Below are 27,824 nucleotides of genomic sequence, written 5' to 3'. Positions count from 1 at the left end.
AAGGTGGAGATGGATGTTGAGGACATAATGAAGAAAAGGGAAAGCATTCTCTTCTCAGAGAGCTATAGGAAATCACAGGGAGGACTCTAGATGGGCACCAGCTGGGACAAGCATTTCTGTCAGCTCTGATGGAGAGGGGAGTCTAGGAGATCCCTAGGTTACATGAGAGAAATGAACTGCATACAGCATTTTAGGCACTACTGTCACCAGATCAAGGAAGGCAGGAACTGGGTTCAATCTTCTGGGAGCAGGGCTGGCAGGGATAAGGTAATGAGCAGATCCCAGCTGCTGGCAAGAGACACTGGCTGAGCTCCTACAGGGAGCCAGGGCTCTGACCAGTGTGGTTAAGGTCTGCGTGTGAGTGGTGGTGGGAGTTGTGAGTCTGTGGATGGGCAATGTCGACCAGGGGAGAGGAATCTTAAACATCCAGGTAGAAGAAGTCAGTTAGGCAGCACGCCCCCCATTGGAGTTATTAAAAGGGTTCTTTTAGGTGGATTCATAGGCTCCCCTAGCAATCTTGTCTCACGCCTGAATATTTCACACCCTATTGCTTCGTTGGATGAAAAAGTTGATATGCAGATTCAATATCTTATGATTTAATTTTGAGGCAGAGCAGAGTAAACTGCAGCTGCAGGGGGTCATTTGGACCATCTGGAAGGGGGCTAAGATAGGGACAGGAATTGCCATCAATATGGACAGAGTTTGATTTCTGAGGGGGAAGAAGAGACTTGTGAATAACTTATTATAGAACAAGTCAAGACAGTATGTGATCATTTGTCATTATATGACACAGATTGGATAAAAACTAGGGCATTACACAGCATTGATTAATGTATTAAATAATTGTTGAGAAAGTGCTATGGGACAAGAACCATACTTGGTACTGAGGACACAAAGATGTATGATATCATCACTGTTCTCAAGAAGCTCCTTGTCTAGTAGAGAAACACATGAGTTAAATTGAAAAAAGCCTAATTTGCTATATCACATACAAGCAACAAGTCTTATGGAAGGCCAAGGGAGAACACCCTACTCAGCCTGGGAGCTAAAAACAGCCTCCCAGACAAAGAAAGTCATGTCAACTAGGATGTAAATCTTACACTGAGAGAGAGAGAGGGAGGAAGGAAGGAGAAGAGAGCTGGGAGGGGAGGGGGAGACAGAGAGAGAGACAGATAGACAGACAGACCAACTTGGGACAAGGAGCACTGGGCTATAAAATCCTTTTTTAACCAGTAGTTCCTCTTTCAAACTTCACAGGGAAATGTGTGCACAGGAACTAATGATCAGCTCTGGCCCTAAATCAGTGAAATGAGCAGGTGAGGACAGACCATGGGGATTGTGCAGAGTAAGTTGCCTACAGCAAAGGTAACCCCACAATCCTTTGCCTCCTTCTGTTTTGTCCTTCACCCTGATTTCAACCCAAAAGTAGACCAACTACCTCCAACCCCGTCAGGTTGAGACTACAGGGATACTCCCTGAGCCCATTGCACCTCTCCAGCAACTGATAAGGGAACCACAAAGACTGTCCATGCACGGGTTTACCTTGTGATATCTTTTCTCAGCCCAAAGAAAAGCTCTTTTCTTCTCATGGCACTCGGTAAAATGCCTTTAAGATGACCAAATATAACAATAGTCCTCTATTTTGGGAGAAGTGTATGGTGAAGGGACTGGGTGAGAGGAGCTCTCCAGAGAGGTCAAGAGTCCTGTATGCATAAAGTTTTGAAGCATGAAGAAACCTAGAAATGGGTATTCTTAACAGAGGGAACCATATGCCAAAGATCTCAGGCATGAGAGATCCCAACAAGTCTAGGAAATGCCAGAGAATGCAGCATGGTTGGACCCTAGGATGTGAGGAGGGATTGGGGGTGACAGAAGAGGGGAAAGGCTACATACCTTGGACATTATTCTCTAAAGATTCATAGGGCATCAGATGACTGAAAGTAGTAGGCATATGATCAGATTCTTATTGTAGAACCATTGCCTGCTCATATAAAAAACCCACTTAAACCTATTCTGAAATTTACTTACTACTATCCTGATTCCCATTCAGTCTCAGAATTTAGTAAAATGAGATTCCTATAGTGGATGATTAACTGCATGCTCACTGCAAATTGGAACGTGTCAGAGAGTGTCCAGGAGGAATGAAGTTCTATTATTGTGAAAGCAGCATTGTAGTCTCAGAATAAGAAACTACTGGGCACATTAGGTTGAAACTCTAGGATCAAGATAAGAAAGAACATGAATGGCATCTTCCTATTCAGTAACATCCCCAGACAGCATAAGGAAATGAAGAAGCAGCTCACTGAAAGGAAGGGAGGTGAGGTGAACCTGCTTGGGTTAGGACCTTGAATAAGCTATGAGTAAGGATAGATCTTTTTTTCCCCCCACTCCAAGACAGAGTTTCACTCTTGTTACCTAGGCCCAAGTGCAATGGCACGATCTCAGCTCACTACAACCTCTGCCTCCCAGGTTCAAGCGATTCTCCTGCCTCAGCCTCCCAAGTAGCTGGGATTACAGGCATGCACCACCACGCCAGGCTAATTTTTTTGTGTGTTTTTAGTAGAGATAGTGTTTCACCATGTTGGCCAGGTTGATCTCAAACTCCTCACCTCACGTAATCCGCCCGCCTCAGCCTCCCAAAGTGCTGGGATTACAGGCGCGAGCCACTGCACCCAGCCTAGGATAGATCATTTTTAAGAGCAGTTTAGAACAAAGTTTACATAATGATTCCCAACCCAGATCTAAAAAGAGACTCTGCCAAGAGTTTTTTGGAAGGGGCACTGCATTGATAACCAATTGTTATGTAATTGCTGCATAACAAATTAACCCAAAACTTAGTGACTTAAAACAACAATACTTATTATCTCACAGTTTGTATTGTGTCAGGAATCTGGCCATGACTTAGCTGGATGCTCTGCTTTAAGGTCTCTCACAGACTACAATCAAGGTGTCAGCTGGGCTGCAGAAATCTCAAGGTTCATCTAGAGGAGTATCTACTTCCATGGTCATTCCTGTGGTTGTTGGCAGGGTTTAGTTTTCTTGTAGATTGTTGGCCAGAGTCCACCCGCAGTTCCTTGCAATGTGAGCCTCTCCATGGGGCAGCCAACAACGTGGCATCTGGTGTCCACCAGAGGACAAGCACATCAGAAATCAGAACATTTTTGTAACTTAATCTTGAAAGTGCCCTATGCTCTATTTGCTAGCAGTTACGTCCAGCCCATTCTCAAGAGGAGGAGATTACAAGCCATCTTAGGAGGTGTTTAATACAGGCAGGAAAATATGGGAAGAATAAGCCCCATTGAAACTCTCTCAATCTAAGGATAACATTGGAGATGGAGCCTAAGATTGTAAATAAGGGGAACATGAGAGGCTGAGAAGGGGGATCTTCCCATTTAAGCATTGGAAAGAGTATGGGGAAGAGAGGAGAGTCTAGAAAGTGGCAAGAAGAAATACTGTCAGGATTTCTTAGGAGATAATGTGAGACACCTGCTGGGCAAAGAGTTATGAGATTGGAATTCCATTTTGCTGCTAATGACTTACTAAGCAAAGTTCTTCTGCCTCTTGAAAATCTCGAGGTTGAACAGTCACAGCTGGATGCAGGCTCTCTCCATAAGGCTGATAAGATGGCTTCTGACAGTCCCAATCTCCCATCCTCCTACTCAGTAATCACAAGATGTTTCTGCCTGTAACATACATTCATTCGATAAAAGGGCTGGTTGGTCTGCTTATGTTACATGACCACTAGTGGACCAATCATTGTATGCAGGAGGGTGTAAGATCACAGTTGGCCTATTCTGAGACTCATACCCTCGTAAAGGCCCAGGGCTTTGTAGTCATTAGCACTGTTCAACAAATGTTTTCATTTCCCTTCTAAGCACATGGAAGGAAGGATTGCACTTCATTGGCCTGTTGGAGTAACTTGTGGCTTTCTTTGACTAATGAAACTAAACAGAAGTGATGGGTGTTACTTTTAAAAAATATAATAGTTTTACTGAGCTATGGTTTACATACCATAAAAGCCAGTCATTGGTTTTTAGTATACTTAAATTATAACAGTCAGTGGTTTTTAGTATACTCACAGAGCTGCTCAGCCATCACCACTAATTCCAGAATATTTTAATCACCCCAAAAAGAAACTCCATACTCATTAGTAATCACTGCTCATTTTCTCCTCCCCCTATTCACTGGCTGTTACTAATCTATATTCTGCGTCTATGGATTTGCCTATTCTGAACATTTCATACAATAGGTGGCCTTGTTGTAACTGGCTTATTTCATTTAGCTTTAACTTCTTTCATAATGTTTTAAAGGTTCTTGCATGTTGTAACTTATATCAGTACTTTATTCCTTATTATGGTTGAATAGTATTCGATTTATGGATACACCAGATTGTGTTCATCCATTCATCAATTCATGGACATTTGGGTTTTTCCTATTTGGGGGCTATTACAACTAATGCTGTTATGAACATTTGTGTAGAAGTTTTTGTGTGAACATGTTTTCAGTTCTCTTGGTTATACGCCTACGAGTGGAATTGCTGGGTCATAGGGTAACTCAATGTTTTCTTTAAAAAAAAAAATTCTAAATGGTTTTCCAAAGCACCTATACCATTTAACATTCTCACTAGTGATGCTCAAGGGTTCTAATCTCTTTGCTAATGCTATTTATTTTCTTTCTTTTTAACTGGGGTATCTCATTGTGATTTTGGTTTGCATTTCCCTAATGATTAATGATGTTGAACATCTTTTTACCTCCTTATTAAGCAATTGTATATCTTCTTTGGAGAAATGTCTACTCAACTCCTTTGTTCATTTTTAAATTGGGTTGCTTTTTTTTTAATTGTAAGAGTTCTTTGTACGCTCTGAATACAAGTTTCTTACCAGATATATTATTTGCAAATATAGTGTCATATTCCTTGGGTTGTAATCTCACTTTCTTGATAATGTTCTTTGAAGCCAAAAGTTTAATTTTGATGAAGTTTGTTTTTTGTTGTTGTTGTTTCTGTCATAAAAAAGAAACACAAGGTTGTAAAGATTTATTGCTATGTTTAGTTTTTACATTTAGCTTTACATTTAGATTTTACATTGAACTTTTACATTTAGGTCTATGATCAATTACGAGTTAATTTTTGTATATGATGTGAGGCTCAACTTCATTCTTTTTAATGTGAGTATCTGGCTATCCCAACATCATTTGTTGGAAAGACTATTCTTTCCCTCATTGAACAGTCTTGGCACCTTTTTAAAAATCAATTGCCCATAAATATAAAGGTATAATTCTGCGCTTTCAATTCTGTATCATTGATCTATATGTCTAGCTTTCTACCAAGACATGTGTGTCTCTTCTATGTGAAGGCTTTAAGAGCAAGTGAATGATTTAACACACTTTATTCCTCTGCCTCTTCATTGGCAATGCTCCCAAAAGAGGCTGGAGTCTTTGTTTGGGTTTCAGAGTAATAGTAACATGAAGAGCTCTGAGCCAAAGCACACAGACATCATCACACACAATGTGAGTGAAAATTAAGCTTTTACTTGAACTATCTAATATCCAGAGGTTCTTTGTTTACTGGTCTGTCCGGACAAATACAGAACTATAATTGACAATTCTACGTAGAGTAGGGTCAAGTCCACAAGAAAGCCAGAAGAAGAGAAATGAGAAAGTATGCTGGACGAGCAAAACTAGCTACAATTTTAAACCCCAAGGGTTATGAGCTAGCCGTTACTGTAAATCTTGGTTACCTTACCAACATCAACACACATGACTGACTATTGCATCTTGGGTACTGAGGTGCAAGTAATTCAGTGTACAAATGGTATCTCTACCCTCAGGATCTTACATTTTAATTAAGGAAACAGGATGTATACATGGAAAATAAAGAACAATGCAAGGTGCCATGTAATAAGTGGTGCTAGAGAGGATTAAAGGAGAGGGAATGAGGATGAGATGGGAGGCTAGGAGAAGCTAGGAGGGCTTCTTGGCATTGTGACTTCAGCTGTGCCTTCTGGGAAAAGAAGGACTTGGATAATCAAAGAAGAGAAGGAAAATGCACTGGTATAGGTGAGTAGAGGGGTAGGCAAAGAAATACTAACCTGCTTGGGAGACAATAATAAATAGACCATTTTACTTGGGCCAAGAACGTTTGTTCAAAAATAGATGTAAAAAGAGTTTGGGGGTTAAATTGAGGAAGGCTGTGAATAATGAGCCTAAGTTTTATTAAGTAGGGAGTGAAAAAATATGAAAATGTATGTAGAGGGAAAATTATGTTTTTGTGAAATTAATCTCATTGCAGTGACATTAGAAGCAGCACAGGAAATTCTACTTTCTCTTCTCTTCAAGGACCAGTAAAGGTGGCTCTTTAGACTTGCCTTAGCTCATCAGTACAGTCCTGTAGGGACCTGGAAGTGCCAATTACTTTACTGGCATTCTCTAAACTAGAAGCAGACTAGCTGAATATTATCATCTGGTATTGGAGTTTTCTAAATTGGGTAGTATACTGTCAGTATATGAAATGATAGTGTGTATTGAAATGGTCAAAAAACATACTGAATGTGGGCTTCAAATTTTCGGATCCATCAAGACCTTGCAAACAGACTCCAGAGACAAATGGTAGACTTTAATAGTGAGGAAAATTGAAGACTCAACCATCTGAATGTGGCAATTATGAGCCATTTTGAGTGAGAGTTAGCAAATATTTTCCCAACTGTCAATTCTAAGAAACATGCAAACAGAATCTGTATAAGTGAATGCAGCAGTGAACCTGTGTCTCTGTTAAACCACAGAGAAATGAAATAAGCTGATTTTAAATTTCTAAAGGGAACTTAAACCACCTGCTAAGTTGTAGAATTTAATTTGCAAGATGAATACTTGGCAATGTGACACTTCTTTCATAGCTTCATTTGCTGTTTTAATAAAAATGTTCACAATGCTTTGGTTCCATCTGTTAGAGAGAGTGAAAACAGCTAACTGCTATTCAAACAACAAAAAATACAGCTTTCTAGAAAACTATATCGAGTGCCACCAAAATGTAAAGAGGTATTTATAAATTTTAAACTTCTGCCTCACTTCTAAAAAATGTTGTTGTAATTGCATTGCATCTTGGACTCAACATATAAATAATTTATGCAAAAATTTTAAATTTAAATTATTCCCCCACACTCTAAATGCAAACAAATGCTTTCAAAGTTATCATGACCATGAATCTTACTGCAGCAAGCTACAGATTTTCATTATAACAATTTATAAGCAAAAATTTGGTTATTTTTATAAGCCACAAATCTGGCTGAAGGAGAAAATGATGTATAATAAACAAAAACTCTGCAAACCACAAAGTATGTTTGTTGCTATATTTCCAGATCAGAGATAACAATAAGCTATAGTAAGGTAGCCTCCCTACATTATTAATTGGCTTTCCATGGCTTTTTCCTCAGAATAGATCAAGATTTTACAACTTTCAATAAGAATTATTTCTCAAGCACCAATTCCAGTATTTAATACAATGCTGGCAACATAGCTAGACACAACCTATGTGTTTGTTGAGTCAGAGAAGTACAATCGTAGTCATGTTACATCAAGAAGAGACAATGAAGGGAGAGACACAGAGATGGGAACAAAATGTAGGAAAAGAAAGAAGAGCTTTTTCAGGCCAGGTGCGGTGACTCACGCCCCTAATCCCAGCACTTTGGAAGGCTGAGGTGGGCAGATCACTTGAGGTCAGGGGAATTTGAGACCAACCTGGCCAACGTGGTGAAACCCTGTCTCTATTAAAAATACAAAATTTAGCCGGGTGTGGTGACGTGTGCCTGTAATCCCAGTTACTCGGGAGGCTGAGGCAGAAGAATTGCTTGAGTCCGGGATGTGGAGTTTGCACTGAGCCGAAATCACGCCACTGTACTCCAGCCTGGGTAACAGAGCAAGACTCCGTCTCAGAAAAGAGAGAGAGAGAGAGGAAGGAAGGAGAGAAAGAAAGAAAGAAAGAAAGAAAGAAAGAAAGAAAGAAAGAAAGAAAGAAAGAGAGAGAGAGAGAGAGAGAGAGAGAGAGAGAGAGAGAAAGAAAGAAAGAAAGAAAGAAAGAAAGAAAGAAAGAAAGAAAGAGAGAAAGAAAGAAAGAAAGAAAGAGAAAGGAAGGAAGGAAGGAAGGAAGGAAGGAAGGAAGGAAGAAAGGAAGGAAGGAAGGAAGGAGGGAGGGAGGGAGGGAAGGAAGGAAGGAAAGAGAGAGAGAGAGAAAGAAAGAAGGAAAGGAAGGAAGGAAGAGAAAGAAAGAAAGAGAAAGAAAGAAGGAAGGAAAGTAGAGCCTTTTCAACTCTCTGTCCCATGGAATTATCTAAAACATTAGTTTCAGCTTGTCTTAACCTTGAGGTACTGGCGAGTTGTACAGTGAGGAAAGCTAAGGCTAGCAATGACATATAAGGGGGTCTGCAGAATGTCCTGTTGTCTTTCCTGTGCTCATTCCTATAAGAAAATTGTGTATTTACCTTTCCTGCCGAAAGGTAGGGTTATGAGACACATCTTCTTGCTGTGTCCTCACTTGGTGGAAGGAGAGCTAGGTTGCTTTCTGGCCTCTTCTTATATTATGGCACTGATGCCATTCGTAAGGACTCCACCCTCATCACCTAACTACCTCAAAAAGGGTCTACCTCCAAGTACCATCAAGTTGGGCTTACGGTTTTAACCTTTGAATTTTAAGGAAACACAAACATTCAGTTAATTGCAACAAATATGTTTTAAATGGTAAATGAAACAATTGTCTCCGCATAAAGAGACCACGAAGCAGGACTATATATAACAATTTTGTAAAATAACAGAAAGAAATTAAATATGAGGTGCAGAACTGAAAGTTGAAGAAAAAGGTAAAGCAATTACAGAAAAAGAGGAACTGGTTAGAGAAAAGGGAAAATAGACATTGTGGAAATTCATGGGGATATAAAAGATAGAGGAAATAGAAATTGAGGAAGTAGAAAAAACTTGAGGAGATAAAAAGAATTAGAGGGAAAACAATAGAAAAATCAGGCAAAGAAGCTTCGGTGTATGCATATTGAAATCCTTAAAGAAGATGAAATTTTAAAAAATCTGAAAGTTAAAGATACTTTTTGATTCAGCCTATTGAAAGGGTATATACTAGTTCAACGAAAATTGACGTAAAATGGTGAATCTGAAGATATATCCTAGCAAAGTTACTAAGCTAACAATTTTTTTATATTAATTTTAATTTTTAAAATTTACTTTAAGCTCTGGGATACACGTGGAGAATGTGCAGGTTTGTTACGTAGGCATACATGTGCCACGGTGGTTTGCTGCACCTATCAACCCATCATCTAGGTTTTAAGCCCCACAAGCCTTGTTGTCCTAATGCTCTTCCCCTCCTTGCCCTTCACCCCCCAACAGACCTCGGTGTGTGATGTTCCCCTCCCTGTATCCATGTGTTCTTATTGTTCAACTCCCACTTATGAGTGAGAACATGTGGTGTTTGTTTTCTGTTCCTGTACGCTATCAATTTTATTTATTTATTTTTTTAGACGGAGTCTTGCTCTGTCACCCAGGCTGGAGTGCAATGGTGCGATCTCGGCTTACCGCAACCTCTGCCTCCTGGGTTCAGGCGATTCTCCTGCCTCAGCCTCCTTAATAGCTGAGATTACAGGTGCGCACCATCACACTCAGCTATTTTTGTATTTTTAGAAGAGACAGGGTTTCTCCATGTTGGTCAGACTGGTCTTCAACTCGCTACCTCAGGTGATCCACCCACTTCAGCCTCCCAAAGTGCTGGGATTACAGGCATGAGCCACACTGCACCCAGCCTCTCAAGCTAACAATTTTGTATCTACCCAAGTTATCCTTCAAGGCCTTGAAGTAAATTTTGAAAACATTTTGAATACATAAGAACTTGAGGAATAGAATGCCCATGAGCCCTTATTGAGGAAATTATTGAAGGATAAACTTCATTAACAAAGAGTGACTAAGGAAACAATAGCAAAGAACTTACAGTGAGAATTAAGTTCATTTAGCAATAAAACCAAGACAAACAAATTAATTAGCTAATTAATTTCAAAATTGTGTACATGTATACAGGGTTTACTTTCTACCACTCTATTCTAGAAAGCAAACTTTGTATATATGGTCACAATTTTTAAATTAATTAGCTAATTAATTTGGAGAGTAAGGGGGAGAAAAAGGAAGATTGTCTCATCTGTAATATCTGAAAGTCATAAGATATTATTCTGAGTTGGCAGTTAAATACTGGAAGTAAAAGAAAATGAATAAACATGAATAAATGTATTGACTCATACTGGGGACAAAGGCAAAAAGGAAAGCAAAGAAGAAAACATTCTGATATTATTTCATAGGATTACATCATAGAAACTAACAGTATCTAAAGAAATAAGGGTAAATCAAAAAATAAAAATATAGACCTTCCTAAATATAAAAAACTATATACAATGCAAACAAATTACATTAAAAGTACTTTAAAAAATTTTCATCAGATAACATAGCATAAACAATAAGGCCAGATATATCTATCATATCCATAAGTGTAAATGAGTTTAACTCACTTCTGGAAAAAATTTTGTTGGAGAATAAATAAAAACTGAGTTTTGTTCTATATGCAGGAGACACATATAAAACTTTCAGAAGAGTTGAAATCGAAGTAGTTCTTGGCCAGGTGTGATGGCTCATGTCTGTAATCCCAACATTTTGGGAGGCTGAGGAAAGGAGGATTACTTGAGGCCTAGAGTTTGAGAACAGCCTGGGCCACATAGCAAGACCCCATCTCTACAAAAATAAAAAAATTAGTTGGATGTGATGGTATGCATTTGTAGTCATAGCTACTCAGGAGGCTAAAGTGGGAGAATCGTTTAAGCCCAGGAGCTCCAGGCTCTAGTAAGCTATGATTGTACCACTGCACTCCACACTGGGTGAAAGAGACAGACCCTGTCTCTAAAAATACAAAACTAAGTAGTTTTTGAATTGTCAATATCAGATAAGGTAAAATTTAGAATAAAAAGCATTTTATAACAAATGTTTTTGTAATGCCAAAGCAGACAATTGACAGTGAAGATATGAAAGTAATGAAAATCTATGCACCAGTCAAAATAGCAGTCATGCCCATAAGGCAGAAATGATAGAAATTACAAGGATAAATGGATAAAAATACACCAGTATAGAAGATGAATGTCTTAAAAGACCTAAACATTATTAAAATAAATCCAGTTGATGCATGTTGAACTTTGTTCCTGAAAATAAAAAATACACCTTATTTTCACATTCCCACGGAGTAAGTCATGAAAATTAGTCATCTTTTACATCATAGATTACTCCTCAAATAGTATATTTGATAACAATCAAATAACTTTGTGATTACAAATAAAACTATGAGTAATGAGAAAATAAAGGGTCCTTTCACCTGAAAATTTAAAAATTCTTCAGCAACTTGGGGCATGGGTCAAAAATAGCTATAAACTTAAATTGCAGAATTTCTAAAAATAATAATAAGAAAAATACTATAAAACTCAGCTCAAAAAAGATTATAGCCCTCAATATATATATTACTTAACAAAGAATAAAAATAAATGAATTATGCTATCAACTGAAAATGTTTGAAAAAGGAAATCAAAATAAACTGAAGGAAATAAGGAAGTAGTAATAAAGATAAAATGTTAACAAATTAAAAATAGAAAAGTAAAATGGATAAATCCAAAACCTGATTATTTGAGGGGGAAAAAACAAAAGAGTACACAAACTAGCTGGCTTAATAAAGAAAAAAAAAAAACACGAGGAAAGTGTAACTACGCAAATTAATAAATGACAGTAGGGAAGTAACCCGTGAAGGAGGACATTCAAAGAATTTTGAGATTACTCTGCTCAACTCTATGCAAATAAATGAAAAACCTAGATGAAATGAATAAATTACCATAAAAAGATAGAAAATGTAAACAAACCAATTTCTAAGAAGAAGTAGCAATTGTCAAGGCGTGATCTTCTTTGAAAAATTACCAGACCCAGACAATTTTATAGGAATTTCTGCATAACCTTTAAAAAAATGACTCCAATGCTATTGGAACTCTTCCAAGTATGGAGAAAAACTAAATTCTATATCTATTTTTTTCATAAGTCTGCAAGACCCACACACAAAAATATTAAAACACAAAAGAAGGACACATAGAGAACAATTGAAATAATGGAAAGACATATCATGTACTTGATTAGGATTCAAATCAGTTTCCTCCATGTTAATTTGCTAATTTAATGTGGTCTCAGTGAAAATACAACAGATTTATTTTCCCTAGACAGTTGTTCCTAAATTTCACATAGAAAAATTTAAAAGCAAGAATAAAACATAATGACTCTAAAACAAAAAAGGAAATGAATTTTTAGTGAGGTAGAACTAACCTTACCAAGTGTTAAAATATTACAAGGCCTTCAGACAATCAAATAGGTCAGAATCAAACTTTCAGAAATAGAGCCAAGTATATAGTATAAATTAGTATATGATAAATGAGGCGTCTGAAAGCTGTTGAGAAAAAAACTAATCAAAAGGTGGTGTTGAAAAAACTGTTGTGCTTTCTGAAAAATACTTTAAAAAGATACCTAACACCTTTTGATAGTCATAATTCCAAGATGACCCCAAGATTCCCGCCTCCTAGTGTACATGGCCTGTACAATCCCTTCTACTGGATTATAAGCAGGATTTATGAATATGTGTCACTCTTGTGATTAGATTATGTTACTGGGAAAAAGTGGAGATTTAACAGATGTGATTAAGGTCTCTAATCAGCTGACTTTAAATTAATCAAAAGGGAAATGTTATTGAGTGAGCCTGAATCAGGTGAGCCCTCTAATGAAAAGTTTTGGTGTCAGAGATTCTCCTGCTGGCCTCAAAGCAACAAACATCCAGATGTAAGGGGATCACATAGCCAGGAACTGTGGGGCACTCTCAGAGTTATAATACGTCTTGGCAGATAGCCTGCAAGAAAGAGGGCCCTATAATCATAAGAAGTGAATTCTACCCACAACCAAGTAGGCTTGGAAGAGAACTCCAAACTCCACAAGGGATCACAGCCCGGTCAACATGCGATTTCAGCCTGTGAGACCCTGAGCAGAGGACCCATCTAAGCCATGCCTGGCCTCCTGATCCACAGAAACTGAGGGGTAATAAATATAAGTGCTATTAAGTCACCCAGTTGTAGCAGTTTGCTACACAGCAATAAATAAATACACGTCAAAACATGAGTTCCAAAAAAAAAAAAAAAATGAGAGAATTAAACATAAAGGTTGAAACCACTAAATAGGACAGCACATTAATAAATACATGTAGGATGTCAATAGTTGATTCAATAAAGTAGCCAGGCACAGTGGCTCGCACCTGTAGTCTCTGTTACCAGGGAGGCTGAACCAGGAGGATTGCTTGAGCCCGGGAGCTTCAGGTTGCAGTGAGCTATGATCATGCCAGCCTGGGTGACAGAGTGAGACCTGGACTCAAAAGAAAAAACAAAAAAAAAGAGAGACAGAGACAGAGAGACAGAAAGAATGACATGGGAGAAATTTTTTTATGGGATATAGTTAAAGCTATAAAGCTATATTTTTAAATGAATAATGCGCAACACAACTAAAATGTTGGGGGGGGAACAAAAAAATAAGCAGAAAGGAAAAATTAACTAATAAATCTATAATTGAGTATGTTAAAGCAATAAAATAGACAAAGACAGAAATAGAATTGATATGTGAAAATCTTTAAAAGGCTAGTAAGAGAAACATCAGACAAATCTGATGAATGAGAAAAGAGAAATGTACATTACATTCAGAGAAAAATTTTTAAACAATGATAGAATTCTAAGTACAACTAACCATTTATTTAACATAATGAAAAAAGCAATCCCATTCAAAATAGCAATAAAAACATATAAATTACCTAGTAGTAATCTTAATAAGAATAGAAAGAAAGAACAACTTTTTAATATAAGCTCTAAAAAGACTTGAAAAATCAGAGACATGCTGTGCTCTTGTATGCAAAGACTGCATATTATAAATACGCAATTCTAGGCTAGGTGTCTCTAAAAAAGTTTTAAACATTAGCCAGATATGGTGGTATGTACCTATAATCCCAGCACTTGAGAGGTTGAGGCAGGCGGATTGCTTGACCTCAGCTCAGGAATTTGAGGTTGCAGTGAGCCATGATGTCACCACTGCACTCCAAATTGGGCATCAGTGTGAGATCCCTGTCACAAAAAAAAAAAAAAAAAAAAAAAAAAACTGCAATTCTACAGTTTAATCTATATATTTCATACAAGTCCAATCAAAAGTCCATTTGAAGCTGAAAATCTAGATTAAGAAATTTTTTAAAAGGTCATGAAAAGTTACACTACCAGAGACTAGATAAATAGAAGTATAGTAATGCTAATATTAACAAGATTAATAACGATGCTCACCATGTGGCAGGAATCATGTTAACTATTTCACAACTATTTTATTTTTGGCATGCTCTTTGAGGTAGATACTACTATTATTCCACTTTTACAGATGAAGTAATTCAGCATCAAAAACAGTAGACTTCATTGAGGCCATCCTTTTAACCACTGTCAATATAGTCTCAAGGTGACACTGCTGGCAAAAGTTTGGACTAGTGAATAGCTGATATTGGGGCAATTGATATATTATTTGGAAGAGAATAAAGTTGGATCCTTCCCATCTGAGTGAAGCAATTTCCAGAGGGATTCAATGGAAACAATTTACATTAAAATAAGCCAGAGAACAATAGATATAATTATGTATAATTCATATGCTCTCTGGGAAGGAAAAAATTTTCTAAGCCCAACACTGAAGAGAGGAGCATAAAAGTTTAAACTTCTATATAGGAATAAAAAATCAGCAAACAAATATTAAAGCTTATTAATACATTTAAAGTATCGATGACAAAATGGTAAAAAAAAAAAAACTTGGTAATTTGCTAGGCAAAGGTAATATCTTAATGTATAAAGCGCCTTTCAAATCAATAAGTAAAAGACAAAGACCTCAGTTTTGTAAACTTGGGTACTCCTTAGGGACAACTCAGTAAGACCATGGTGGGGGTAATGTTGACAACTTGGCATGGAAATATAGAGAACTACTGTGAAATACAAGGAGATTTCTTGGTTGGAAGGAGATTTAAAATTATGCCGCGACGCTCCAGGGAGTATAATTAACTCCTTTAATTAGTCATTCAATAAATGTTTATCTAGTCTGTACTCTCCACTAGGTGCCAGGGGCACAGTGGGGAGCAAGACATGGAGCATATCTTCCCGTTGTGAAAGAATGTAGATTAAGGAGATCAAGGCAGAGTGAGAGAGTGAAGAACTATCCCGAGAATTAAAACAAGGTGGGAGGACTGCTTGAGAATGATTGGCCATGGAAAACTCCTGTGTGGTAAAATTTAAGCTGAATCCGATTGACAAGAAGCCTGATGATGCTGTGGCAAGAAGTCATTGTACATAAGAGTGGAAACAAGGTAACCAGGTGGCAAGGTCTGGCAGTAGTCTAGGTAAGAGATGATAGTGTTCAGACTAAGGTGGTAATAATGGAGACAGAGAGAAGTCAGTGTACTTGGAGCATGTTTTGGACGAGGTAGATCAACAAGATTTGTTGATTTGGAGGCTAAGGCAATGAAAGGAATTGGGGATGTCAATATTTTTTATGCTACAAATTGGGTCTGGGTTGATGGTGGTGCTATTTACTCAGATGGAAAAAGTTTAAAGGGAAGCAGATAGCTTACGATGGAGGGTAAGTGGGTAGAATGTGAGAATCATGAATTATGTTCTACCATGGTAGGTTTGAGATTTCAAAGACATTAAGAGAGATGTCCAATAGGCAGAAGTAAGTGGATGGACTTGGAGAACAGAGATTTGTGTGCCATTTTCATATAGATAGCATGAAGGGAAGAAAAGGATATAAATGTATCTATTACCACTAAGCTGTATACTTAAAATGATTAAGATGGTAAATTATATATGTGTATTTTACCTCAATAAAAAAATAGATATAAAAAATCCTAGGGGCTAGGTGTGGAGCCTCATACCTGTAATCCCAGCACTTTGGGAGGCCGAGGCGGGTGGATCACATGAAACCAGGAGTTCGAGACCAGCCATGGCCAACATGGCGAAACCCTGTCTCTACTAAGAATATAAAAAGTAGAGGGGGTGTGGTGGTGCACACCTGTTGTCCCAACTACTCAGGAAGCTGAGGCTCAAGAATCACTTGAACCTGGGAGGTGGAGGTTGCAGTGAGCCAAGATTGTGCCAATGCACTCCAGCCTGGGCAACAGAGTAAGACCTTTTCTCAAAAGTAAAATAAAATAATAAATAAATAAATAAATAAATAAATAAATAAATAAATAAATAAATAAATAAATAAAATAATTTTTAAAAATCCTAGGATCTAGATAGGAATCTCTAGGGCAAGAGTGTAAATAGAAAAGAGAAGGATGTCCAGGAAATAACCTCAGAGTACTCCAACATTTAGAGCCGCTGAAAACAGGAGCCAGCCAGAAGCCTAAGAACTGATCAGCGAATAAGGAGCAACGCAAGAGGGTGTGGTGTCATAGAAACCAAGAGAAGAGTTTCAAAGAGGACAATGTGGCCAACTGGAAGACAAAGTGATCAACTGCTTTGAATGCTGCTGAGAGGTCAAGTAAGAGGTCAAAGTGATGATTAGATTTGGCAACCTGAAGCTATTGGTGATCTTGATGAGGACAGTTTTTGGGTCGGGTCGTAGAGGGAGCAAACGCTAGCCCTAAGTTTAGTTACTCTCAGTTTTGCTATCATGAAGTAAGGAAACTTTAGCTACTGGAGCAGGTTTCCATAGGCTTACCTTGAGTCGCCTGTCCATTCCCAGATTCATAGTAATATAAAGAACTCACTTTAGACTCAGTCCTTCTACCTGTATCCATTGCTGTGTCCAGGGAAGTCAATTCATGGAGCAGGAGTCTATAACCAGGAAACCTCCCTTGTGCCCGTGTTTGTCTGCAAAATGGTATACAAACATTTATCTATTCTTAAAATAAGTCAGGGGGAGCAAACATTTTGTAAAAAATACCTGGATTCAAGGTCAAGGCTTAACATAGGCCTTACTTATGTGGTACAAATATTCTCAAAGAGACAAACCAAAATGTATTAAGTACTTAACATTCTTGACTCATCATCTCTTTGTAAGAATAGTGTTTCTCCTATTATCTTTAATCTAGAGTCAAGTTAATTTGATTTAATGATCTTATTGTAAGCTTATCTAATTCTTATTTTCGGGTATCATCCTTTAATGTATTGTGAACTATGTGTTTAACTAAGTGTAGAGAATTGTAAAATGAAGATAATAGGGTAATTAATTTGAGCACAAGTACAAGATAGTTTTAACAGCACTATAGTGTATACAAGTATTTCTCTGAATTATGTCTGAAAGTATAGTTAGATTTATCCCATTTAATCACAACATATTTAACCTGCTTTTAAGTGAGTTAAGACCACTAACTTTTTCAATTTTGTTTTAGAAGTTAGGTAAATTTGTTTTAAAAGTCAAGAAAGTGAAATAGAAATGATTATATTAGTCTATACGAAATGTCACTCATGTTTATACTTTTAAAATGTTAATTCTGTTTTACCAATGAATTGTAATTCTACTTAGCAACACTCCTTTCCATTTTTAGTTTCTAAGAGAAGATATGTTTAAGTAATTACTAATAAGTTGCTGTAAAGTGAACACAAGTTTTGGAACTTTTATTGCTTATATTTACCAAAACTCAAAGTAAACGTGTCGAAGAGTTTCTTATAAACGTTTCACAGTCCATCTATTGGGCTCAAGAACCTGAGAGTTGGGGGAAGGAGGGAAGGAACAGACATAATAAAATAAGCTATCGATATTATTTTATTCTTTTATAAAACCATGTGATGGAAAAAGAGTTCTGATTCCACACGGGCACTGTGCTGATGGTTGTATTGACATTATGGCCATAGCAAGGATCAATTATTCTTATATTGTGGACCTGATTGAGAAAAGTCTACTTGCTTTTAGCAGCTAAAGAATAAGATCACTAATCAAGCAAATCACCATGGCCATTCTAGTTGTTTGGGAAAGTCCTAATGATTTCGTTCTTTCCCACTGATGCAGAGGCAGGTGCAGGATTCCTCCTCACCCACAAGTTCCCTTCTATTGTGCACTCCATTGCATCAGGGCTTTTCTCCACGCTCTGCTTCCAGAAACAATCTCTTATCTTTCATGGCCTCATGGCAGACCCATGAATTTCTGTCCTGCTCTTGCTTTCTGCTTACCTCATGGCCTTGGATCAAACCACCTGGGACTCAGACCTTGATTGACACCCCAGCCTAGGTCAGTAAATATTTGTTTAATCTAATTTAATTTTAATAACAACTTTCTACTTCCAAGATAATTATTCAATGTTTACAAATTTGCTTGCTGATATAATTAGTTTTGTTTATTTTCTCCTCTTGTAATAACAGCATTGGATTTTGTGGATAAACCTCTTGCTTATAGTAAAACCTTTATTTATGGTGTTACATTATCTCTAGGTTTTGCTATTATCTATGCATCTGTTCTTTTATTTACAATATTCAAAAACTGAAAGCACAGCATTTGTATTAATTTTCTATCACTACTGTAAAAAAATTGCCACAAATTTAGAGACATAAAAAACCACAAATTTGTTATCTTGTAGTTCTGGTGGTCAGAAGTTTGCAATGGGTCTCCTAGGGCAAAAAATCAATGTGTTGGCAAGACTTCATTCCTTCCGGAGGCTCTAGATGAGAATGTGCTCTGTGCCTTTTCCAGCTTCTAGAAGTTGCTTGTATTCCTTGGCTCTTGGGCTGCATCGCTCTTCCCTCTGCTTCTGTCCTTACATCTCCTTCTCTCACTATACCTCCTTTCTATCATAAGGACCCTTGTGATTACATCAGGTCCACCTAGATAATCCAGGAGACTCATCTTAAGATTCTCCCTTTAATCACAACTGCAAAATCCCTTTGTCATGTAAGGTAGCATATTCACAGTTTCTGGGGCTTAGACATAGACAACTTTGGAAGGACTATTATTCAGCCTACCACAGCATTCCTTACTGCTATACCAGACAAACAAGGAAATACATAAAATTGAGACCAGACTTTAAAAATGTTAATTAAACCCTAATACTAAAAGACTGAAGTTGTATAGAAGAAAAGTTATTAAGCCAGGTGGTAATATTCTGTGAAATCAAAAATTAACATTAGGTATTTAACCACATTTAAATTTAAGAGAAAATATAAATGGCATATTGTTTGAAGCCAACATCTATCTACTCTAGTAAATACCCAGGGATGATTTGTTTTGTTTAAGACTTTAGCTTTTTATAGCATCAAACTAGATACTTAGTGATATGGTTTGGCTCTGTGTCCCCGCCCAAATCTCATGTTGAATTGTAATTCCCAATATTGGGGGAGGGACCTGGTGGGAGGCAATTGGATCATGGGGGCAGATTTCCCCGTTGCTGTTCTCATGTTAGTGAGTGAGTTCTCATGAGATCTGGTTATTTAAAAGCATATAGTACTTTCTCCTTCACTCTGTCTCTCTCTCCTGCCACCATGTGAAGATGTGCTTGCCTCCCCTTTGCACTTCTCCCATGATTATAGATTTCCTGAGGCCTCCTCAGTCATGCCTCCCCTACAGCCTGTGGAACTGTGAGTCAATTAAACCTCTTTGTAAGTTACCCAGTCCCAGGTTATTCTTTATAACAGTATGTGAATGAACTAATGCAGTTAGCCCTCATCATTTCATTTTTCAGTCATTTGTTTTTGTAAATAATACATGGAACACAAAAAATTAGCAGTAAAAGTATGTAAATGATTATATATATGTGTGTGTGTATATATATATATATATATATTCCTCAATCCCTCTGTCTTCTAGTTGCTCAGGTTCATTCAGATGCAACAGGTCACCAGTTTTCTCTTCAACAGCTTTTGTTTATTTTTCCAGAAATTACTTGATCATTTTAGAAGCTTCTCTCCAAAATCATTGAGGCATTCAAAAGTTAATCTATACATACTTTTTTTATTTATAAAACTGTCTCAATATGAGTTACATATCTGTTGGAAATAATTTCTGGCTGGGTGCGGTGGCTCACGCCTGTGGTCTCAGCACTTTGGGAGGCTGAGGTGGGTGGATCACAAGGTGAGGAGATCAAGATCATCCTGGCTAATACGGTGAAACCCCATCTCTACTAAAAATACAAAAAATTAGCCGGGCATGGTGTCACATGCCTACAGTCCCAGCTACTCAGCAGGCTGAGGCAGGAGAATCGTTCAAACTCAGGAGGCGGGTGAGCCAGGATCGTGCCACTGCACTCCAGCCTGGGCGGCAGAGTAAGACTCTGTCTCAAAAAAGGAAGAAAAGGAGAGAGAGAGAGAGAGAGAGAAAGAGAGAGAGAGAAGGAAATAAAGAGAAAGAAAGAAAAAGAAAGAAAGGAAAGAAGGAAGGAGGGAAGGAAGAGAAAAGGAAAGAAAAAAAGAGAAAGAAAAAGAAAGAGAAAGAAAGAAAAAAAAGAGAAAGAAAGAAAAAGAAAGAAAGAAAGAGAAAGAAAGAAAAAAAAGAGAAAGAAAGAAAAAGAAAGAAAGAAAGAAAGAAAGAAAGAAAGAAAGAAAGAAAGAAAGAAAGAAAGAAAAGAGAAGAAAGAATTTCTATTGGCAGTAGAGACCTTTTTTTCCTGCAATTTTTGGTGTTTAATATCTCATAAAGTATGCACTGCCTAAGAATCTACAGTAAGTACTTTAGTATCAATATTTAGGTCCTTGATCATGCTTTAAATTTTATCTTTAATTATCTCCACAAAAAGACCAACTGTCATGTGAACATCAAAGTAATGGCCCTGGAGGTAATACCTTAGCTCAAAGTTTGGCTCTTTGAGCTTCAAGTTGTTTGTCTTTGAGCAAGTTAGTTTACCTCTTTTTCTTCGCATTGTTGAGGAGTAAAATGGGCAAAATAATAGTACCTACCTCCTAGGGTTGTTAGGAGAGTTAACTACTGCATAAAGTAGTTGGTATTTACTTAGTATTTAATAAACAATTGTATTTATGCATAACTCCAGTCATTGTGTGAGGATTATCCTCTTGTATTTGCTCTACATAGCTTAGTTGCTAGTGATTACTATTATTCTACATTTAACAAATTCACCCTATATGGGAGAAAGATTACTGGCCTGCAATTCTCAGTGTTACGACTGGGATTATTTTATGGACAGTAACAACTCATGTTGATTAGTGTTTATTGTCTTCTAGGCTCTGTGCTAGTGTGCTTTAGTTGCATTGCTTTTTTAAGCTTTACAAAAACCTTTGAAGTAGGTCATGTTATTGTCATCATCCTCATTTCAAGGGTGGTAACATAAGCATTAGAGAGGTTGAATAACTTGTCCAGCTAGTTAGGAACAAAGCCAGGATCTGGACCCAGGCGGACTAAGTCCAATGTTCATACACTTAATTATTGGGTTATACTACGTCCTGAAGAAAGTGCTTACTCTGGCATTTCTTCAATCATTAGGCCATCAGTTCCTTATTCTTTCATTTTTTAAAAAATAAAAATAAAATATTTATTGAATGTCTATTATACCCCAGCTACTCTCATAGGTAATAGATAGCAGTGTGCCTACCCTCAGGCTGACAGTGGCTAACAGCAACAAGTTAAAGATTCCGAAAAATAGTACCATAACTTAACTACTACTAACTTGAAGCTGGTACATGTAGTTTTTAATACTTGCTATAGCACCAGCTACCTTTCTCTTTCAAAAAAACAATATGGAAATGAGAAGTTCTCTCATATGTTTCTCTGACTGAAGAAAGCAACTCATTTTTTCTCTCTCTAGTCTCCTCTGTCCTTCTTTTACACTGTGATTATTAAGTGCCTATCTAGCAACATCCATACCTTTTAATATTTTTAAAACTTATTAATCTTTTATGTTTTTATTTTTGCATTTAAACTTTTTATTTTGAGATAATTATAGATTCACATACAGTTGTAAGAAATAATATGAGAGGATCCAGGTGCCCTTTACCCAGTTACCCCAATAGTAACGTCTTGCAGAACAATAATACAGTATCACAATGAGGATATTTACATTGACAGAATTCATCAATCATATTAAGATTTTCCAAGTTTTCCTGGTGTGTGTGTGTGTGTGTGTTTGTGTGTGTGTGTGTGTGTGTTTGGTTCTTTATATCAGCAATCCCCAAACTTTTTGGCACCAGGGACGGGCTTTGTCAGGGGGAGGGGTGAATGGTTTTGGGATGAAACACTTCCATCTCAGATTATTAGGCATTAGATTCTCATACTGAGCGTGCAACCTAGATTTATTGTATGTGCAGTTCATTATAGGGTTCACGGCCCTATGAGAACCTAATGCTGCCACTGATCTGACAGGAGGCAGATCTCAGTTTCGGTTGCTCACCCGCCACTCACTTCCTGTTGTGTGGCCTGGTTCCTAACATGCCACAGACTGGTACTGTTCCATGGCCCAAAGGTTGGGGACCTCTGTTTTATATCATTGATATTTTAATTCAAGATAAGCCCTTAATTTTTTTCCTCACATAATTTAATTTTCAAATTTCCTTCAGCTTGAGCAATCTTTACATTTTGATTTTATTTTTGGTTTTTACTTTTTTTTAGAGACAGCATCTTGCTCTGTTGTCCAGGCTGGAGTATAGTAGTGCAATCATGGCTCACTGCAGCCTTGAACTCCTGGACTCAAGCAATCTTCCCCACTTTGCCTCCCACATTTTTAGAGAGAATCTCTATCCTTTTCTGTAATAGAACCTTTGACGTTGCTTTATTTATTTATTTATTTATTTTTGAGACACTTTCTCTCTTGTCACCCAAGTTGGAGTGCAATGGCGTGATCTTGGCTCACTGCAACCCCCACCTCCTGGATTCAAGCAATTCTCCTGCCTCAACCTCACAAGTAGCTGGTACGACAGGTGCATGCCACCACACCTAGCTAATTTTTGTATTTTAAGTAGATACAGGGATTTACCATGTTGGCCAGGCTGGTCTCAAACTCCTGACCTCAGGTGATCCGCCCACCTCAGCCTCCCAAAGTGCTGGGATTACAGGTGTGAGCCACTGCACTGGGCCGATGTTGCCTTTTTTAAAAGACATTTTAGTCAACCATGAAGGATCCTTATCATTTTTGTTCATGTCACATATCTTTTATGTATTTATTTTCTTTAGCTCCCATTGTGTAGTTTTTAAATTATCTGCAGAGATCCTGTGGCTTATTTACTTTAAATTAATTTATGATTATTTTCCTTATAAATGCACTTATTGTATTGGTAAAATAAGGTAAATGTGCTATAGTATTTTTTTATTTTCCCTTAAGTTTAATCATATTGAGATAGATCATGTATTAATGGTATACTATCAGATTTTCTATAGATAGGGCTTCCTATTTTTACTTTCATCCACATCTAATATAATGTATTTCTTTTTTGTATGCTAAAATTACTTATTCTAAAAACCATCGAATTGAGTAATTTATCCTACATTAAAGCTTATCCTCAAGATGTCATCTGCATTAGTTATTGTCAACATGTGTTTTATAGCACTGCAATCTTCCTGCGTTTTCTATGGTTTGTAGCTTGGCCTATATCCCATTGGTTTTTCTCTATCCAGCTTTTGAAATTAAAATGAATACAAAATTATCATCTTCAATTCCAATTAAATGCAATATAATAGTCACATTACTTTGAATTTTTGAGTTTTAATCGTTGCTTTTTGTTTTTAGAATTTATTATTTATTAAGTAGGTAGTCTTAGTTCCACCATCTGATATAAAGTCATAGGAACTCCAGATCTCTTGAATCTTTAAACAACTATCTACTGCCCCGCAGTCGCTAAGACATGAAGATCACGTAACATAGGGAACACACCACACAGAAACTACAAATTGATGGCCCATAAACCACATTCAGTTTGCAGATATTTTGCTTAGCCTGGATGGTGTTGGCCAGCACTGCGTTTTTAAAAAAGTTTTAGTTAATTGACAGAACCTTAAAAATCAGGAGATTTCACATTAAAAACCCAGATTTCCAATTTCCCTTGAAAAATTTGAATGTTTGGTAGCAATGAGCCAGAGTAGAGGAGCAGCTGCCCAGTTTGGACAGGGCAGGTACTCTAGCAGGCCACAGCCCCTACTGCTTACTCCTGTCTCTGACCCTGAAGGCAAGTGGCACTGATCCTTTATCATGGCACTCATGCCATTGTTTTCCTTAGAGTTGGTCTACCTGGCTCAGTCATGTTACCTGCCTGATCCTACAGGCATTATATTATTCAGGCCTGATGCCTGGACTTTGGTCAGAACTGCTATCTGGTTTTCTGCTTGGTGCTGTCATTCAACACAAGATCAGGAGACTTCCTTCAAATTACACCACAGACAAGTTGGAGGCTTCCTCCTTGGCTTCCTTCAGGAGGCTTGTACCGCTCTCCCTAGTACCCTGGAATTTCACCTCTGAAGCTAGGTAGAGAAAAAGAGAGCCTCTGTAAGGACTGGAGAAGAGCTTCCATGTCTTCTTTCCCTGGTGTCACCCAGCTGTCCATTTAAATCTTCCAAATTTAAGGCATTTCCAGTAAGAATTCTGCTGGTAAACAGCCTTCTGTTTACTCTTTGATATCCCAGTATTCCAAAGAACTACACAGGTTAAGTTGGAGTAGGGTGGAGTTCCCCTACCGCAAATACCCCCAGGCTCTGCCTTGAGTATAGTCACACAGAGGGGAAGAGAATGAAGAAAGTCAGTTCAATGGCTTAGGAAGGAAAGAGGCTGATGGTCTTATTATAATTCTATTAATTATATCTTTGCAATTTCCACTAACATGTCCTTCCCTAATACAAAGACCTATATCTGGTATACTTTGGACTCCATTTTGTCCTTGATTCTTTCACTAGTTGGAGTGAGTAGGGGTAGGGAAGAGCTTTGGTCTCCCATAGAAGTCGGATGCCACTAACACTTTAGGGTATTACAATTTCAGAGTGTCAATTGCTGTTCTCCACATCACACTGCTTGTGTATGCATGACTTTAAAACCTTAGGTTTTTGGCCCATTAAATACAGCAAACTTTGATTTTTGAACTGTCCTCAGGGTTTTGAGAATCATTTGTTAGTCTCACTATTTTGTTACCCACCAGGGAAAATATCCAACCTGCTATGGAACAGGATCGTTAACTGAAGCAGCCACTATAAGAAGGAAAGTGCATAATGTTATAAATGAAGTCACCGCCATGAAATAATACAGATGTATTCTTTTCAGTGAATTCTGTGCAAACACCCAGTCAAGCTGAGACTTCCCTGATTATGTATAGGGAATGTGTTCAGAAAATCACCAGCTGGGTTTTTCAGTGGTTTAAAAGCTGCTGTGCTGTAGCATTCCAGAATAAAAAAAGTAAATACCACCTACCAACCAGTAAAGTTTTTTGATGCAGCATCCCTTTACTTCAAAGCTTATAATGAAATTGATTTTCAGTGCTTTTTCATTTCAACTTGCAAGCCCCATGAATAACTACTCTAAAATAATTTCAACTTAGAAATGTTCAGGAACTGGTGAGAAATTGATAGTGACTGTTTTATGCTTAGCTAAAAGATATTGAATAAAAATGTAAAGGAAGAACTTGCTGTGTTTAGATGAGAAGAACTATATGATAAGGAGGCAAGAAGCCAGAAATAACTTTCCATGATAAAGAGAGTAATTTAAAACTTTCTTTAATTTTTAGTAGGACTGAACCCTCAAACAAATGATGTTTCACTGCCTGGAGAATTGGCAGAGGCTGTAAATCAGATTCTAATGCATTTGTTCCTGCAATGCCATCCATTGATTATGGGCATCTGATGCTAAACATTTTGATGAGTTTTTTTTTTTTTTTTTTAATTCAGCAAATCATCTAGATATTTGGAAACTTTGGGATGACAGTCACAAAGTTTTTACTTTGCATTCATGTAGATATAATTTTGCTGATATTTATTTTGAAGGACTCTGTGGATCCATATTTTATGTGCCCTCAAGTTTATACAATTTGGGAGGGGTGGCACTTCTTTAAGAAATAGAATACTAAATTATGCACAAATATTTGGCAAGAAAGTGAGTATTTACTTAGAAATATAGTGAAAAGCACAACAAATTATAAATCTCAAAAAGCTAAAAAATACCACAAAGATCATAATATCCAGAAATTTAACAAAATGCTTTTAAATGATGAACTTTCTGATATGTCTCTATAAAAACTTTTTTCCTTATACTTTTTATTCTCAAACTCACTGATTGTCCCTTCATATGACAATAATTTCAGAATATAATTTTTTATCCAGGGAATAGAAAAATAATTCAGGCTTCTCTCTAGCATTGTTGATGTAAACTTGGTTCTCCTTTTGAAAGTTTAGAAAAGTTTTAGCTTCCAACTCCTTCTTGATAAGGTTGACGTAAAATTTTAATGTTGTTGCTAAATTTGGGAAACCTCTGTAAAGTTTCTTTCATATATGAGCTGTAGGATTTCAGGGCATTTCAGGATCTTTTGATCTGATAGCAGATCAAAAAATTTGTAATTGAGGCCTTTGTGTTAAGATGTTCAGTGGTTCTGCACAGTGTGGTGTCAGAAGGTTGCTGGAAGCCATTCCTACACTGGAACAGCCAGCATTTAAAACTATGTAAGACTTTGGGAGGCTGAGGCAGGCAGATCACCTGAGGTCAGGAATTCAAGACCAGCCTGGCCAACATGGTGAAACGCCGTCTATCCTAAAAGTACAAAAATTAGCTGGGCATGGTGGTGGGCGCCTCTAATCCCAGCTACCTAGGAGGCTGAGGCAGGAGAATTGCTTGAACCTGGGAGGCGGAGGTTGCAGTGAGCCAAGATTGGGCCACTGCACTCCAGCCTGGGCGACAAGAGCAAGACTCTGTCTCAAAAAGGCACAAAACAAAACAAAACAAAACAAAACAAAACAAAACAAACTATGTAAGAAAAGTACTACTGACTTTCTTCACAGAATTGGAAAAAACTAAACTTCATATGGAACCAAAAAAGGAGCCCACATAGCCAAGGCAATCCTGGGCAAGAAGCAAAAAACTGGAGGCATCACACTAACTGACTTCAAACTATACTACAAGGCTATGGTAACCAAAACAGCATGGTACTGGTACCAAAACAGATATAAGACTGATGGAACAGAACAGAGGCCTCAGAAATAACACCACACATCTACAACCATCTGATCTTTGACAGACCTGACACAAACAAGCAATGGGGAAAAGATTCTCTATTTAATAAATGGTGTTGGGAAAACTGGCTAGCCATTTGCAGATAACTGAAACTGGACCCCTTCCTTACAACTTACACAAAAATCAACTCAAGATGGACCAAAGACTTAAATGTAAGAATAAAAATCCTAGAAGAAAACCTGAGCGATACCATTCAGGATGTAGGCATGGGCAAAGACTTCCTGTCTAAAACACCAAAAACAATGGCAACAAAAGCCAAAATTGACAAATGGGATCTAATTAAACTGAAGAACTTCTGCACAGCAAAAGAAATTATAATCAGAGTGAACAGGCAACCTACAGAATGGGAGAAAATGTTTGCAATCTACCCATCTGACAAAGGGCTAATATCCAGAATCTACAAAGAACTTAAACAAATTTACAAGAAAAAAACAACCCCATCAAAAAATGGGCAAAGGATATGAACAGACACTTCTCAAAAGAAGACATTTATGCAGCCAACAGACATATGAAAAAATGCTTATCATCACTGGTCATTAGAGAAATGCAAATCAAAACCACAATGAGATATCATCTCATG

General features: G+C 37.4%; 1 long non-coding RNA gene across 1 annotated transcript; it reads right to left on the bottom strand.

The window, feature by feature from the left end:
• Positions 1-3,592: 3,592 nt before the first annotated feature.
• Positions 3,593-13,407, bottom strand: LOC111529321. Its single transcript, XR_002727391.1, has 3 exons — positions 13,355-13,407; positions 4,881-5,001; positions 3,593-3,683 (listed from the first exon to the last, which is right to left on the bottom strand). It is a non-coding gene; the product is annotated as an uncharacterized LOC111529321 (long non-coding RNA).
• Between the last annotated feature and the right edge of the window lie 14,417 nt (positions 13,408-27,824).

This window comes from Piliocolobus tephrosceles, chromosome X (genome assembly GCF_002776525.5).
Source record: "Piliocolobus tephrosceles isolate RC106 chromosome X, ASM277652v3, whole genome shotgun sequence".
NCBI classification, from domain to species: Eukaryota; Metazoa; Chordata; class Mammalia; order Primates; family Cercopithecidae; genus Piliocolobus; species Piliocolobus tephrosceles.
Note: the sequence above shows the minus strand (reverse complement) of the source record. Positions and strands in the feature narration are given on the sequence as shown.